This window comes from Seriola aureovittata, chromosome 10 (genome assembly GCF_021018895.1).
Source record: "Seriola aureovittata isolate HTS-2021-v1 ecotype China chromosome 10, ASM2101889v1, whole genome shotgun sequence".
NCBI classification, from domain to species: Eukaryota; Metazoa; Chordata; class Actinopteri; order Carangiformes; family Carangidae; genus Seriola; species Seriola aureovittata.
The window spans coordinates 6,476,455-6,488,621 of NC_079373.1; the positions used below are offsets into that span (position 1 = coordinate 6,476,455).

The 12,167-nt window shown below is 41.4% G+C and overlaps 1 protein-coding gene across 2 annotated transcripts in view; it reads left to right on the forward strand.

The window, feature by feature from the left end:
• Window positions 1–12,167, forward strand: part of peak1 (pseudopodium-enriched atypical kinase 1) — a 101,000-nt gene that overhangs the window by 45,314 nt on the left and 43,519 nt on the right. Inside the window, exon 3 of one of the 2 annotated variants that reach the window (XM_056386384.1) lies at window positions 5,685–5,761. The exons of the other annotated variant lie outside the window; for it this stretch is intronic. The gene's annotated coding sequence lies outside the window, so the exon portion shown is untranslated. The remainder of the gene's footprint in view (window positions 1–5,684; window positions 5,762–12,167) is intronic. 2 annotated transcript variants of the gene reach the window in all.

Consider the following 12,167-nt stretch of genomic DNA (forward strand, 5'->3'; position numbering starts at 1 on the left):
CCAGAAAAGCTGTTAGGCCCGGCGGCAGGACTCCTACACTGGGAATACACTGCAGGAAACCCTGAAGCACTTGTTGTTAAAGTTACTTTTTGTTTTACAAAGTTCTCTACTGTAATTAGCTTTTGATTTGTGCCATCAATCATTTTGTCTGGGGTTGTGTTTCTCACACTGCTGGGCTCTCTTCTCTGACCTAAACACCAAATGGAGGGCATCGTATTTTGGTGAAAAGCTCTTTAAATAACCTCCTTAAGTGATGCCAGCCTTAGCTTTACACTCCTACTGACACAGGCTTGTTGTGATGAAGGAGGGGTGCCAAAACACCGTTTTAAGTGTGGATAATCTGGCAAATCTTTGTCTGAGCCCATGATGAATTATGATGAGTCATGATTTGTACATAGCCAGAGTACTTGGAAAAGATTTACAGCACATACTGTAGAAGCCATAGTTACCTCGTTTTCTGGTTCTGAGGTTGAAGAAAAAGTGAGTGTTGGTGGACCAATCACAGAGCCAGTTTTGAGGTCTTTTTTAAATAGAGAGCCTGCAGTCCCTATGACCCACACTAGTCCTATCTATAACTATTCAAAGCTCCCCAAGCAGTGTTGACCAAGAGGTATAGATTAGTCTACTGCTGGATCAGATGCTGCACTGATATGTGACAGATTCATTAACTTCAGAAGGGCAGCTTCAGCAGTTTAATAGGCTCTAAAGCCTAAAAGAAATTACTTTCATTCTCTCATTTGGTTTTTATTTACAAAATACACACTTATCTGCACTAATTCCCCTGAGGCAACTTTTCAAACAGGACTAGACTGGAACTGTGAAGATTTTTATGAAGTAAAACAGAGAGAGGGATAATGAGGTTCCCACAAGTAGGCTCCATTTTTCAGATTTTTCCCACTCTGGCTCACCTGTCTTTGTTATCTGTCAATTAAATGAAGAGTCACAGCGGTACTTGTCACTGTGGAGCCCCTCTCACCTCCAGCAGCACCCAGGCTGTCACTGAAAATGCAGAGTAGTTTGGAGATGGTTGTTATGGAGACAGACAAGGCAGCGCAGAATGACAGGAAACGATGATAAAGGTGGTATAGAGAACAACTATTCGGATGCCTGGGATGAACTGTATGTGCATATTCCATGTAGCCACCAGCAGGACTGACCTATGTATATAGTGTAAGTCACATCTGATGGTGGTAATTTCCTCATCTGTGCGGCGTCGCCTCTGCCACTAAGCTCAGGATTGTAAGTGATGATTTGTCTGTGGTCTTCCACTGAGCCCTGTTGTGGTGTAAAAGCTTCCTGTGTGTCTTTGTACTCAACCACAGACTTATACTATATCCAACACACCATATTTAAGTAAAACACAGGTTTTACTTTTTAAGACAGGTTTGCATTGCAATCCCTTAAATTTGATGGTCAAAACTGGAGAGACAAATAGCAGTTTTGTAGAGTTTAGTGCTGTTTTTTGATTTTTTGATTTATTTTTTTCAGCAAAGTGAGTATGCTATGCCCTTTGGATCATACAGTGCTCCTGAAATGCCACTGAGCAAGACAGAAAAGCTGAAAGCTCTCCAGCTTAGTGAGTGTGGTCACATGGTACATGTGTGATTGATGAATGGTCGGATTCTAGTCATCGAGTCATTATACCTTAATCCTGATTTCAAGTAGGTCTTATGCACAATTGAGGTTAAATGACTCATTCGGAGTATTGTTTGTACCAAACACAAACACTCATCAGTCTCTATTTTTGATGTTACAATCTGTATGCTGTTCTGCAGGTGACTCAGTGGTTCCACTCTAAACTGTTCACCCAGCCTCTTTGCAGTCAGCGTTGATGAGAGTGAGTCAGCAAATTATCAGCTCATGAAAACAAAACCTGGTAATGGGCTGAGGAAGGTGAAGGTGTTCTGGAAGGTCAGGTGAAAAGCATCTATAACAAGGTCAAAGATGTCAGCAAACCAGTACTAAGACACCAGACCAAACAGAGAGCATCATACACTCTGGTGATCAGCTGAAACTTCATGTTAACATTTTCAGGAAAACACAGTAATTTGGCAATGATTGGTCTCTATTTATTTTGAGCCGTGCACTCTTCATATTCGGCAATGTGATCGTGTTTGCTTTTGATTTTTTTGTTCCCAAAAGACAGACACGGAATTCTCTTTAGGTATAAGCTGCTCGGGTTGATGCTCAGTGTTTTCGCAAGCTTTGCTTTGAGTGAACGTGGGCTAACGTTAGTTGGATGGGGAGGAGGCATGTGACTCAATACAAGGTAGTATTAAGGGGACAGTTCATGAACGCACGCATTTGGTAAACCATTAACCGAATTAACCGATTTGTGCAAGATTAAGTTTATGAGAGGTTCTAAATGTCGGCTTACACTGTAAATATTGAACATACCTTCCAGACATTACCCACATGAGTTATCAGTACATTTGTTTTCAAGCAATTGAGTCATGCTTTGAAAGACAGCTCTCAAACAGTCAAGTAAAAGCATGTTTACCGTCGAGTGTGCTAGTTGAAAATTCAAACTATTATTATAGTTTCAAAGCAGCAACACACACTCACAGTGTCCCAGGAAAAACCAATAGCATGTGAGAGCTGTGAGTCCGGGAATTTACAGGTAGCAGATGGACTACTGGAACCAGCTGTTGTTTACTAGGTATGAGGTAGGGATTACAGTCAGCAAAGTTCACAGAGGCGGGGACATTTGTGCATCGGCACCTGCAAACACCACACTTAAATTTAAGTCAGCAGAAACAAACTGTGTTACGCTGATACTGGAGCAGCCACTGAAGAGAAATAACCAGAACACATAGCAGCGGTAAACTAAAGGTTTGATAATCCTGCTTATGACTGCCAGGCTGCCAGTTTCAGAGTGTTAAACCCAGGTAGAAAAAATGAACAAACCTTTTTCAGTAATTGTTCTCCCGTCATATGTCCACTGAGCCACTTAACTAGGCTGATCCAGCTGACCTGCTTAGGTCAACTGGAGGAGGTTTTATTGGGCAGCTCCCAGGTGTGTGTAGCTCTGAGAGTGTGTGGGAGGACACTGTGCTGTCATTCAGTAACACTAAAACTAACAGAGCATAGATGTATAATATAACTGCTCTTTACCTTCTTCAGCCTTAGAAATGTTGCTTACCGTATTATGAAAATGAGCCCTAACTGTCTGGAGCAAGACTCCTGATCCTTCATCTGTTCTACATGGCTCTCATGACACAACTAGTTAGCTATTAGTTGAGGTACTAGGTACCAGTGGACCACCACTCATGACATAGAAGAGATGATGTATGTCCTAACTGAGAGCTTTAGCCATACACTGTTCAAAGGAAAATTCATATTTCTTTTTCCACCTGCATCTAAACTGCGTCTCTTCTGTTGTTTTAGTCATCATTCCTGTGATCACATGATCATATAAGTTATAAACAAACATCCAGTTTTACCATATTTTCTGAAGCATTAGTTTTGGTACAGGTATGGTGGATAAACAGTGACCCAGGTAGTAATTCTGCAAAATCTAATAGATTGATTTGTTTTCTCTCTTCCTCTAATAGTAATAATTGTTTGTTTACAGCCTGTTCAATTGTCAGGCTGCTTGTAGGATGCTACTATGAGTGGACTCCATTGTAGCAATGGCACCATATCCAGAGAGCTCAGCAATTAACTTGGTGGGAAATATATAATCATAATCCATTGGAATACAGGTCAGAACTACAAATATAGAATCCAAATTGTGAAAAAAAAATCAATTTCCCTATAACCATCATGCACACTGACAATTCAGCAAGCTGTCAGTGCCTTGTGCCTGAGAGTTGCCAGAAATGTTCATTAGGTGTCATCAAAGCTGTGGGGGTTGGGCAAATGTACTGCATAGCAATGAGGGTTACATAAGAGGCAAACAGGATCACCACATAAAGTTATTCCAGTGTAATTGTGTCTTACTGTTGGCCAAAGAATTGTGTGTGCATTTATACCACGAGTTATATGATAATGTGTATGAGCATACAAATGAGTCTGCATGCCGGTTGTTCCTCATTCACTCCGAGATGAACTGCACATAAAAAAAGAATGAAGATTTTTAAGCTCATGATGCCGTTACCAGCTTGGTCACAAATATCCATAATCAGACATGATTTAAAGCCCCACAGGAGTAAAGAGGAAGCTTACACACCAAGGTACAATTCTGAAACTGCATTCATTCGCTAATGTACACCAACAGTTTTATCACCACAGCACTTCCATGGACTTCGATGGATTTTCTCTCCACATTCCCATTTTGATGGATAATTTTTCCATTCTAAAGCGAGTAAATAAGCTCATGAAAAAATCCAAAGCTCCTGAGATGACTGTGGCTATTTTTATACCCCAACAAGATGCTTGTCCTTGGATAACTTAATCCAGAATGGTTTTGAAGATTCCCTAATAAGAGTAGGGGGTGGGGGTAGGTTAGATTTTTTATTTTTTTTTTAAGTTATCCTTGGTTGCATAGCAACACTCATGGAGCCACCTATTTTGTCTCCAAATACAGCACCTTGAACAGATCATATGGCAGAAAGGACTGAGCAATTCAGTTCAGTACACTGACAGAAAACGTGCTGTTCTCTTCACAGCTGACATTAAATCCACCAGCAGGATTAGGAGAACTGTTACTGTCCAGTTTATTTTCAGCAAGCAGGATACCAGGACAAGATAAATGCTGGCATGTTGCTCAACTGAGCATCGTGTATATATTTACCAAAGTAAAACCTGATGCACGGTACATTGACGAGTGAAATGTCCGCACTAATAATGAGAAAAATGACTGTCTGACGGTTGAAACTCAAACCACCTAGGAGCGCTACAAGATTAAACTACCAAATGCAGTTCATTGTGTCTGTATTGTGTTTTGATTTCTGATGCAACAGCTTTTCTGCTCAGAATGTGAAAATGAAGTACCCTGGGAGTGTATCACTAAATCTGATATTTGTGTAATGAAGCTACTTCAGCTGAGCTGCTCACTGGAGTGTCATTTTCATCACACCAGACCAAACTATATGCAGCTCTGCACCCAGAAAAAAAAAACACTTAAAGAAAAACTTACATCATTAGGGATTACTGTATATGCGCTCACATTTATATGCACATACATTTGCTGATCAGCTACAATGAACAAACTATATTCAGTTCCAAAAAAAGTATCAGACGCTTGTTATGTTGCTGCAGAAACCCCATCCACCACATACCGTATGACAAGCAGATTAAAAAAGAAAACATTTGTAAATGGTATTCGCCCTATCATAGGTCTGAGAAGCAATGATTGTTGCTTAGAACAAAACCTCAGGGCCGTTTGAAGCTCAAACAAGTTCATATGCATCAAGTTGTGCCCATTTGTGTATTAAAGTCGCTATGTTTTTTAGATGAATTTGCCCGGGTGCTAAATGTACCATTAAATCTGATATCTGCTCTGTAATGCCATGCCAGAACAATGACTTGCTCTGAAAATGAGCCACGATGTTCAGAGATGTTGCCTTGGGCAAACTAACAAAATGCTCTCTCTTCTTCTCTCCCTCTATCTCTGTTGTACTTTCTCTGTTTCCCTTTCCGTCACCCTCCTTCTTCTTTCCCTCTCTCACACTCTCATGCATTTTGTTTGTCTTTCTGTCTCTGTTTTTCTCTGCGTCTTTCTGTCTCTCTGTCCTCTGTAGGTTCCAGCAGTAGGTGCTCTCTGCTTCATCAACCTGGACTCCATGGCTGCCACTGCTGCTGCTTGATTCATTGCATTGTGAGTATACGTGTGTGTGTGTGTGTGTGTGTGTGTGTGTGTGTGTGTGTGTGTGTGTGTGTGTGTGTGTGTGTGTGTGTGTGTGTGTGTGTGTGTGTGTGTGTGTGTGTGTGTGTGTGTGTGTGTGTGTGTGTGTGTGTGTGTGTGTGTGTGGGTCTGTTTCTCCATCTGTGTTCCTCTCATGCCGTCATAGTCTTTTAATGGTTGTTTAGTTAGCCCATGCAGCATGCACATTTGAATTAATGACTTACCAAACCCTCTGCAGTAGACGCCTCTCCGTGGCTTTTATTTGCGAGACTGTTTTGAATTGCGAAGATACATTTTTTTGTGACTCTTAAAGTTGATGCCAAAGGAGTCGGGTAACTCCCTGTGGACCAGAGTCGTGCTGTGATTATTCTCTCAAGCTGTGTTCATTATTCTGCTGATTCCACTCTCTGCACTGCTACAGCACACTCTGGCATTAGTACGGCAATACTTGCTTACTACAAATCAAAAGCTGTATGCACAGAGCCAGTGTTCCCAATTTAATGACTGACAGACTGTGATATTGATTGCAACTCCAAGCATTGCTGTTTGCCTATTAGTGTATGATTTTCAGAACTTACTCTATCCATATTTGATGTAATATATAATAAAAGTATAACAGCCTGAATAACTGGATGAGCTGATGAGCTGCGTTACAGCTGATGCTTGTAGTGGAACATTGGGTGAATATTAGATTATGATTGGACCGGTTTGTCAACGCCAAAAAGTACTTGAAACATGTCAGAGATTAAAGCTTAATGATTTTGGGTTGATCTTTGACAGAAAAGAAACTTCTATCGAGTATTGTCAGAGGTCTATATGAGTTAAAAGAAGACTAAGGAAACTAAGGGCCCCGTTTTAAATATGCAAACACAATGAAAAGCGCAAAGTGGCGGGTCTTCAGTGCATGGTGGCCGTCTCCAAGCTTACCTGCTCTTTTGGTTCATGTAGGCACAGTAGCGCAAGGTGCAGAGGGGCTGGCTGAAGTGGAATATGAATGTGACGGTGCGGTGATTAATAAATGATGATTTATTCATTAATTCATTAATTCACTCTTAGCCTATCACATCACTGATCTCGTTCTGAGACGGCTGTGTCTATCAGTGATGCGTAACTACGCCAGCTCAACAAAATGGAAAGAGATTTCTCCAGGATGTGAACTTACAACACCTCAAATCAGCCAATTGAATGACCACACCAATCTTGATGCTAGTTCAGTTTTATCTCTACTCTGTCTGACTTCATAAATGGTCACATCGTATTGTTAAAATGTGACCATGTGGCAACATATGTGTCCTGCTGCCTTCAGATGGCTGCAGGACTTTATTGAACTGAAGGAGAAGTTCTTTCACATTCAGAATAAAGCAGCTGTGGACAACAGATACTGAGAGAATCACTACACTCTGCACTTGGCACTAAAATACCACACAGATGCGCAAAGTGAATTTCAGGGTGAGGAAATTACCAAACTGTCAGAGCACTGCTTGCACTGGTCGTTACACCGCCACGAAAATAGTGCCCTAAAGGTCAAAGGTTAGGGGGCAGCAGAACAAGCTGTTAACCCAAACAGTTGTGTTTCTGACCACTTGCACCAGCTATTTGCTATCTTTGTCTGTCTGCTGGTTAATGCCGGGCAGGTACAGTTGGCCTTTTTCTTTTTTTTTTTTCTTTTTTTTTTTGGCAAAAGCAGCTGCTAGCTACAGGAATCAAGGATGACATCAGTGAAAGGGAAGCGAAAAAGTTAAGTTGTGGGCCATAAAACCAAAATAGTGAACTGAAAAACAGTAAAACGCTCTGATAATGATAATTCACTTGGAGTTATCCCTTTCACATCACACATAGTCAAATGATCCACTGTCAGTAAGAAGTATTGATTACTGCTGCTATAAATTCTTCGACATCCTTTTGTTCAGTGGTAAATGTTGATTCAGAGGTGTTAACTTTTTTTTTTTTTTGTACCTGTTATTAGGATTCTGTTAATGACATTGTCATTCACTTGCCGTCTCGCTAATGATCTCTGTTTCCATATGCCTCAGTGCCAGCCGGGTAAAAAAGCAGCCATCTGTGTTGTTGTGTCTCAACAGGTTTGGGTCCGGCTCTGTTTACATGTGCTCGGTCTCCACAGATGTTACTGTGTGTGTGTGTGTGTAAAAACAATAGATACTGTGTGTGCTGTACTTGACCTTTTACAAAGGAACACCAGAGAACTATCTTCTCTTTGGCTTTGTCTGGAACATTTGCTTGAAGATACAATACACACACTCACTAGGGCCGAACTGAATATGGAAAAATAACATCATGTGTTTTTCTTTTAGTTTTTTTTCTTTAAATATAATTCACTTTATTTGGAGTGCCTGGGGAAGCCAAGTGCTACAAGGGGAAGAAAGTCCTTACCGTTTACCAAGGAAGTTGTGCTTCTCTGAGTTGGGCCGATTTGTGCAGAAAAATCACAGGGATTAAAAAATTGCAAGGTCTCATAAATATTGTGGGGATTGGTTGAATTTATCATCATTCCTGAGACTCCTTGGAGGGACTGATGATTGCACTTGTGCGCATTGTGATACTGATGCTGAAACTACATATTTTTCATCCCACCACCATGCCAAGGAAAAAGAAAAAACGTACATGTAGTAAGCAGCAAGCGCTGGCGGGCAGCAAAACATCCCCCTCACAACCAGGAAGTGTATGAAATCTTATTTTTGAAATGTTTCTTTTTTTAATGAGACTCGTCAGGCTCGATTTCACACACATGCACCAACTCAGATGGTTTGGGGCTGGTTGGAGGAAGCAAGGAGGATGAAATGCCTGCTCAGGCAAAGGCAGAGGGACTATATATTGTGTGAGCTGCCATACAAAGCATACATAGCTCTGTCTTTGAAGGCTTCTGACTCCCAGGTAGCTGCTCATCTTCGTCCCCTGTGCATTTCACCTGGAAGCGATAGTAGCGTAGGACGGCATTAACATGCTCCCTCTGCCTCTGCCTTCTCCGGTATCCATTAGTTTCTGCTGCTGTTGGTTTGTTTTACACTTGGCAGTGAAGAGCAGGGAGGTGTTGTGTTCCCTGTAATTGGATGATGTGGTGTTGCCTTCCAAGCTCTTGATGCCAGCAGTCGTTTCTTGGCCCGCACCTCTCATCACCTTCCTCGAAGACACTAAGAGAAAAGATTGTGCCCATCCAAAACAAAAATACAGTAAACAACGATGACCTGGTTAGCGATTTGTTGTTTCTGTTGTTGTTGTTGTGTTACTATTAGAATGATTTTGCTAGGTATCAGCAAGCTACCTGGATGGAGATCTCCTCTTGTGTGACCTTTAAAATTTCTTCTATGATTTGCAAAGGTAAAACCTGCATCATCAACTTCACCTTTTTCATGATACAGGAAAGACCCACACAGCTGTGAGGCTCTTCCACCACTAGTGTTATATATTTTTTCTGGAGTTGATCACTCTTGAACTTAACTGTCGAGCTGTAAGACACAAGTGATGCCAACTTATCAAAGTTGATCTTTGACATAAAGTTGACACTCTTTATGGAAAACAAATTATTGTATTATCTGTTTTATCTTCTTATTGAGGGCTTTTGTTTTCATCAAAGTCACATTTTGAAATAAACCCCCTGATTTCACATAACACCAGAAGACAGCTGTGAATGTTCTCCAAACTGGAGCCACATTTTTGGATTAGCGTAGCCATCCTCCAGAGAACACAGTTAGCAGGCAGAGAAACAGACAAAGCCGTGGTTAAATCATTAGTGAAATAAGCCTGTCCCCCATTACCATCAGCCTAACACAGTCCAACACCACCATGGGAAAAGGGAGGAGAATTCCTACACTCGCAAAAACCACACTTTCTTTTTATTGGTGGTAATTGCAAACCGTTATCAAATCTGTTCCCCTCTCCTCATTCTCTCTCTCAGTTGAGCGCTGTTGCAGAAGCAGCCGATTGTTCTTGGAAGAAAGTAGGACGAGTTTTTCCAGCAGCTTCAGTTTTATCTTGAGGCTGTTTCTGTCTTTGGTAGCTTCCTATATTTTCTGCCTATATATTCTCTATAGTCTCTAATGCTGGTACTTCAGAAGACTAACGGCTGGATAGGTTGAATGTCAAAGTATCAAGCCTGATTATTCTTCTCATGATATCGACTTACCTTGCACATTAGTATTCAAAAATACCAAGATATATCTGCACCATCATCATTATATTGTACTGTTCTGACAGTCTGTCAACATTTACTAGTCATTAAATGATTTTTTTTTTTTTTTAAACCAGATGAGTTATTTTCTTTTCTGATTCGTTGCAATTTTTAGATCAACAGAGCAACGAGCAAAGTGGTTGAGAAAGCAGCTGACAGAGGGAACTATGAAATATCAAAGATATTAACACAATAGAAGTATATTTGTTGACAGGAAGTGAACAGGCTGCCTGCCTTGCCATGAAAGACTGCCTACGCGAGTGCAGGCAACTGGAGCAGGCAATCTTGGCAAGTGCGCGTAAGTGTGATACACAGTCCCGAAGCCGAAATAATTTTTCTGTGATCCCAACTGGTTGTTGTTCACTGCAGCCTCACTGGCACCCCAGCAATATACAGCTCTGAGTGGCGATGCTACCCTCGCATGTTTCCTGATGGCAAACAGGCCTCTGCTCCTCTAGGGGGGGAGAGGGAGTGGAGGACGCAGGGAGGGAGGATGTTAGTAAGGAAGAAGGGGGGAGAAAACCCTCATGAGCTCTTCACAGTCATCACCAACCTGCCCCTGGCTAATCACTGTGTCAGTTTTACACCAGAGTGTGGAGAGTACGAGCGAGTGAAACCGAGAGAGTGAGAGTGAATGAGCGTATGTGACAGAGAGAGTATGTGTGTGTGTCAGTGTGGCCTTGTTGGTGAGAGACAGAGAAAAGAGAAAACTGTGTGAGGGAGAAGAAAAAAAATCTCATGATGACATGTTTGTTATTTATAGCCAGACAGCCGGATTGTACATTAATACAGACCTGCTACAGTGCCGCAGTTGTGTGCAAGTAATTCAAGGTTTGCCTGTTTCAGTTTGTGTGTATGTAGTGTCGGAGAAACCTCAACGCATGTTCTCCTTTTTTCCCCATGACCGGCACATTTACACAGGAGTGGACGAACATGCTACAAATGTGTTTTTGCAGCCTTGCCTTGCACGCAATAAGTTAATAAACATGGTCAAAGAAGCGTGGCTCATGTTTGACCAGGGTAAGCAAAACGCCTGTGGGTTTCACACTGAGCAGACTGCAGATCTGTTTTACCACCCTCCTCCTGACTGTTTTCTTTGTGGTTCATGTTAAAGGCCTCTTTTTTGTGCCCTCTATAGTTGTGCCACCGCTGGGGATTTCTGGAGTAGTGTTATTAAGGGGGGGAAAAAAAATCTACCATAAAATTAGCACATGACTTTGGACAGCTGAGATGTTTTTCCTCTACACAAATGGCTCTCCAAAAGCTAAAAAGGACAGAGCCAAGTCTCTAATCTGTGATGATCATGTTGCACATTTTTACCTGCTCCAGTGACAAGGAATTTGTGAACACTGAAGGCAGCACGCAGGGTGATTTTCCTGTCCTGAACATTGTGTTCCTGTTCAGAATTCATGTGATCAGGTGGAAGTTATACACCTACAAATTTGTATCAGCAGCCTGTTAGCTCTGCAAAAGCCACCTTGTATTTGTTTTCGGTGGAACGTTTTTAATGACATCAGTTACTGCCATTAGTTTACATGAATATCCAACAATTATCTGAAGGATGAATCAGCCAGTGGAGTAGTGATATCTCTGTAGTGGGCCTTTGAAATCACCACCAGGTTGTTATAGATCATCTAAAGGCCATGTTTAACAGGGTGAGACTAAAATAATGATGTATTGTATTACATGCAGTATGTTGGAATACAGTTACAGTACATTATATCTTAAGGCTGAGCCCAATATATTATTCATTTGTATTTACTTATCCGGTCCCTGCTGGCACTGCAGCTTTCCTCAAACACCCTTCATCTTTTCTATGTACTTTAGAATTTCATTAAACAAAAAAAAAAAAAAAAAACATTAGGCACCCTTGAAAAATACTGTGAAATTTGATACGCATTCTTAGCAGAGGTGTTATGATACCCAGGAACTTCACTAATATTACATAATGAGTAAAGTAGGTGTCATATTTTCCAAATGGCTGATATTTATTTCTGGAAAAGCTCCATGTTTGCATCTTTGTGGAGTGTTTTGTGTATGTGTCTATAGATCCCCGTGTTTTTGTGCGTATTCTGCACTCCCACACATCTGGTTGCGTCTGCTCTGCCACTCTGCTGGTGTTTGTGTGAAGGCCAGCGGGTTGGTCTCCCCAGAGATCCGCACTGGCTCTTTCCCAGGCCAGACTGCAACAAC